Raw genomic sequence first — 5,914 nt, forward strand, 5'->3', positions numbered from 1 at the left:
GCATCTACTGATTGTAGACATGGGCAGGAGGCTGGGAATCCCTGTGGCTTTGTACCGAGGGGTCACTGCTGGGGGACAGAGAATCAGTGGAACTCTTGGTGGAGACTTCAGGGGTTTCAAGAATATGACCCCTGGGGTCATGTGGTGATTTCTGGGGCTATACAGAAATGGGATATATGAGAGGCCCTGGAGAAGTAGAGTCACAACAAGGTTTAGACTTCAGGACCCATCAAAGGTAGGGGTCAAAAAGAGCATATCAGGCTATCTAGTTGAAAACCCTAAAGGACCAAAGGACAGCTAGAGGGAGACTGAGTTTGCCAGGGATGAAATCCACTTGACTCAGCAGAGTACCTGGCTGGATTAAGACCACCTTAGCAGAGGGAAGGGTGGCACTTCTTAGAGGAAAATAGATCAACAAGAGCCTCTATAACATACTTTATTCACAATGCTTAACATTCAATTAAAAATTACTTGTCAGGACAAAAGACAGGACCACGTGACCAAAAACCAAGAGTAAACACAGATCTTAGAAACAGACCAAGAAGTGAATCAGCGAAAAGCAAAGACTTTAAATATAACTATGCTGAATAAGTTCAAGAAAATAGAGGGAAAGATGGAGAAATTCATTAAGGCCATTCTAGAACTGAAGAAAAAAATTTAATATCTCGAAAGAAAGAGCACATATTAAACAGAAGCAGAAGACAGAGTTGGTAAGCTGGAAGACAGGTTAATAGAACATAACCAAACTGAAGCAAGAAAAAAAATAATGTAAAATATAGGAAGAAATCTTGAAGATAACTTAGATATGGTTAAAAGTTTAACATGCAGTAATTGGAGTCTTGAGAAAAGAGATAAAATATGACAAAAAAACACAATATTTGAAAAGATAATGAAAGAAATCAACCCTCCAAAATCCACAGAATCAGAAGCATGATAAATACAAAGAAAGCCACACCTGGACGGATCATATTAAGACTTCTTAAAACTAAGGACAAAATCTTAGAAAATTTCAAAGAAGCAGCATTGAGACTGACAGCTACCTTCTCAACAGAAAGGATGGAAGTGTGAAGGCAATAGAATATCTCCGAAGTGCTGAAAAAGAGTATCGACCAATCTAGAATTCTGTGCCTACTTAAATTATCCTGCAAAAATGAAGGTGAAATAAAGCCACATTCAGTCAAGTAAAAGCTGAGACTTCGTTGCCAGAAAAACTGCCCCCAAATAAATACTAAAGAGAGTTCTTCAGACACAAGGAAAATGACCCCAGAGAAAAACATGCAACTGCAGAAAGAAATAGAAAGCAACAGAAAGAATAAATATATGGATATACGAATGAATATGTCTTGAATATTGGCTATACAAAGCAATGATCAAATAAATTGTGGGTTTAAAGTATATGTAGAATTAAAATGCACGACCACAAAAACACAAAAAGCAGTAGGGTTTAAAGAGAGTTAAGTTATTCTAAGTTTATATTATCAGGGAGTGGCAGAGGTAATAATTTGTATTAGATTGTAATAAATAAATGCCTGTTTTAATCTCTGGGGTAACCATTAAAACACTTGTAAAAGTTCGTAGAGGGAAATAATGGAATAATAAAAATATTTAACAATCCGAAAAAAAGGGAAGACATGAGAAAAAGGGGAACATAGATGAGTCAAATGGAAAAAAATTATAGTAGATATAAACACAAAGAGTAATTCATTAAGTACAAATAGGCTACTGTAACTTAATGACTAAGATTATTAGAGACTAGGTAAAAATATATGCAACAAAATCCATCTATATGTTAATTATAATAGACATATCTTAATTATAAAACAGAATGTTTGAAAAATAAAAATATGGAACGAAAAAAATCATTCAAACAGCAACCAAAAAAATAGCTGGTGTAACTATACTAATATTACATAAATGAAGCTTTAAAGAAAGAAGCATTACCAGAGGTACAAGGAACATTTCCTCATGATAAAATATTAGGATCCTCAGTTTGTCTTATTCAATAAAAAGTCAGCAGAACTAGGAGAGGTAGAGAAACCTACAGTCACACCTCTTTCAAGATACTGAGAGTGATCTTGGTTCCTTCTTTTGGAGACTCTAACTTTTAAAAAGGCTCAGCAAAAAGCTAACCTAGCCTTCACGAAGAGCATCCTCTCTATCTGAAATCCTTGTTGTGAGCCAACTGCAGACGGGCAATCACAGAGAAAACTCAGGGCATGCTCTTGTCAAAAGGTGACCAGTGACTACTTTCTAAGGGAACACAGCCTCTTTATGGAGTAGGTTAGTTTTGAGTGGACACACACTCCCTTGTATTTAATTCCTATGCCCAAATTCATTGCTCTTTTCATTCAAAAGTAACCTCGGCACTTCCCCAAAGTTACTCATTTCACGGTATGAACAGTTCCCTATTAAAAAGACGTGGGGGTAACAGTTGGGATTTTTTGGCAGCCAAGATAATAGCGGCCACCTAAATCTGAATCTTTTCAAACATTCTTTAAAAATCGTGGAGAACAAGAGCAAAACCACACAAATTCTTTGCCTTCAGTATATCTACATAACAAAGAACATTAAAATTTAAAAGTTAACTGTAGATAGAAAAATAAACACTAATTTCAAACAGTTATTTCTTGAGTTCTTACTGCAGAAAACTGGGTGGGAGTAGAAAGAGTCTGGAAAACAGAAGTGGAGACTGAGCTAAGAACACTCCCAGCAAGAGAAAAATCCATCATAAATGTGACAATACCAGAAAAAGAGTTTTGATAAATCAGAACACTACAGAAAAGGCTCTTAGAAGTACATACAAGATTGAAGGAGGCTTCTCAGAAGGCAGTTCTAGGGAGCAAGGGGAAGGTGCCCTACAGAGATAGCATGATGACGAGAAAAAATTAGGAAAGAAATTTAGGATCATGCAAGACATGAAAACGTGGAAGAGCACACAGCCCCTTCTCTGCTCACCCCTAAGGCTCTTTGCTATCCTAACAAAAGAGTACTGTTGGACCCAGAATCTTGTAAACCATCCAATCCCATCTATAAAATGCAGATATGTAAGAAGTCTTCATCTATAAAATGAAGAATCTGCCCTCTTTGAAGGGAATCAAAAAAAAAAGAAGATAGTCTAGAAATCCAAGCTTCTAGATTTTCCATTTTCATCCTGGCTCAGATACTTTCAGAGCTACCATGAAAAAAATGCAGTCTCAGTCTCTCTCTCTCTCTCTCTCTCTCTCTCTCTCTCTCTCCCTCTTCCTTTACCCGCTTCCCTCTCTCTCCCCCTGAGAGTGTATATGCATACATACACACTCATTTTGTGGGATGGAGGAGCTGAAATTTTGGGACAATGTTAACAAAAGAAAAAAATACAAAGCTATTATAAAAAATAAACAGAATACAAGAGTCAAAATATTTCAGGTGATTAAAAATTACTGCCCTCTCCAAATAAAATGAAGAAGAAAAGAGAAACATCATACTCCAAACTAAATTAGATATTCTCAAACAAGCATTTGAATATATGAAATTCACCTTGAGATGTAAATCCAAAACTTAAGAACAGAAATAGATGCATTCCAAAACAAAACAAAACACAGGAAGAAGTGAACATTGGTTTTTTAACTTTTATTTTTCAACTAGAGTTGACATTCGATATTATTTTATATTAGTTTCAGGTGTAGAGCATAGTGGTTAGACATTTATATAATTTATGAAGTGATCCCCCTGATTAGTCTAGTACCCACCTGGCACTATACATAATTATTACAATATCTCTCATAAATATATATGCAAAAATCCTCAACAAAATATTAGCAAATTAAATCCAATAAAGTATAAAAGAATTATACAGCATAATCAAGTGTGATTTATTCCAGATACACAGAATCTGCTTCAACATTAGAAAGCAATTAAAGTAATCCATCATATCAATAGATGAAAAAGAAAAATATACGATCATATCGATAAAGGCATAAAAAACATTTGACAACATCTAATGCCTATTCATGATAAAAATCTTTTAGTAAACTAGGAATAGAGAAGAACTTCAACTTGATTAAGACTATCTACAAAAACCTATAGCTAACATTATACTTAACGGTGAAAAGCTCGAAGTTTCCCCACTAAGATCAAGAACAAGTCACTTCTTTTCTACACCATACTGAAAGTTCTAGTTAATTCAATTAGACAGAAAGGGAAATAAAAGGTATACAGATTGGGAAAGAAGAAATAAAACTCTTTACAGATGACATAATTGTCAAGGTAGAAAACCTTAAAGAGTTGACAAACAAAAAAACTCCTAGAACTAATAAGTGATTGCAACAAGGTCGCAGAGTACAAGGTTAATATACAAGAGTCAATTGCTTTTCTATATACCAGCAATGAACAAGTGGAATTTGAAACTAAAAACACAATACCATTTACATTAGCACCCTTAAAATGAAATATTTGAGTATAAATCTAAGAAAATAGGTACAAGATCTATGTGAGAAACACTATAAAACTCTGATGAACAAAATCAAAGAACTGAATAAATGAAGAGATATCTTAAGTTCATGGATAGGAAGACTTAATATTGTCGAAATGTTAGTTCTTTTCAACTTGATCTACAGATTTAATTCAATCCCAATAAAAATCTTAGCAAGTTATTTTGTGGATATTGGCCAACTAATTCTAAAGTTTATATAGAAAGACAAAAGACCCAAACAGCCAACTCAGTATTAAAAGGGAAGAACAAAGTTGAGGGCAGACACTACTCAGCTTTGCAACTCATTATACAGTTATAGTAATCAGGATAGTGTGGTATTGATTAAAAAAAAAAGACACAATTTGACTTCACAACTCATTATACAGTTATAATAATCAAGACAGTGTGACATTGATAAAAGAACAGACAATTATATCAATAGAAGAAAATAGAGCCCAGAAATACATCCCCATAAATATAGTCAACTGACCTTTGACAAAAGGGAAAAGGCAATACAATGGAGCAAAGATAGTAAAGATAGTCTTTTCAACAAATGGTGCTGGAATGACTGGACGTGCACATGCAAGAAGAAAAAAAAATGAATCTAGACACAGATCTTACACCTTTCACACAGAATTAACTCAAAATGGATCACAGACCTAAATGTAAAATACAAAACTGTAAACTCCTAGAAGATAACATAAGAGACAACCTAGATAACCTTGGGTTTAGTGACAATTTAAAAATGGGCCAAGTCTATGGCCATGCCACCCTAGACAAGCCCGATCCCGTCTGATCTCGGAAGCTAAGCAGGGTTGGGCCTGGTTAGTACTTGGATGGGAGACCACCTAGAAAGACCAGGTGCTGTAGGCATAAAAAATACAAAATAAGGGATCGTAAGCTGACAAGTTCTTTGCAATCTGTGAGGTCAACCAAGGGTTGCCTCACCTAAAAAAATAAAAAATAAAAATGGGCTAAAAGCCAGAACAAACATCTCACCAAAGAAGATACGCAGATGGCAAATAAGCATATTAAAAGATGTTCCACATCATATGTCATCAAGGAAATACAAATTTAAACAACAATGAGATACGACTACACACCTATTAGAATCGCCAAAATCTAGAACACTGGTAACATCAAACTCTGACAAAGATGTGGGGAAACAGGAGGCTCATTCATTGCTGGTGAGAATATGACATGGTACAGCCACTTTGGAAGGCAGTCTGGCAGTTTCTGACAAAGCTAAACATACTCTTACCATACTATGTAATAATCACGCTCCTTGGTATTTACCCAAAGGATTTGAAAACTTAAGTCCACACGAAAAGTCTGCACTCAGGTGTTTATGGCAGCTTTATTCATAATCGCCAAAAGTTGGAAGCAACCAAGATGTCCTTCAGTAGCTGAATGGATAAATATTCAGACAATGGAATGTTATTCAGAACTAAAAATAAATGAGCT

The 5,914-nt window shown here is 35.1% G+C and overlaps 1 non-coding gene across 1 annotated transcript; it reads left to right on the forward strand.

The window, feature by feature from the left end:
• Positions 1–5,204: 5,204 nt before the first annotated feature.
• Positions 5,205–5,323, forward strand: LOC111746665. Its single transcript, XR_002783213.1, has one exon. It is a non-coding gene; the product is annotated as a 5S ribosomal RNA (ribosomal RNA).
• The last annotated feature ends 591 nt before the right edge of the window (positions 5,324–5,914 follow it).

The sequence above is a fragment of the Pteropus vampyrus genome, unplaced genomic scaffold, assembly GCF_000151845.1.
Source record: "Pteropus vampyrus isolate Shadow unplaced genomic scaffold, Pvam_2.0 Scaffold196, whole genome shotgun sequence".
Lineage (NCBI taxonomy): Eukaryota > Metazoa > Chordata > Mammalia > Chiroptera > Pteropodidae > Pteropus > Pteropus vampyrus.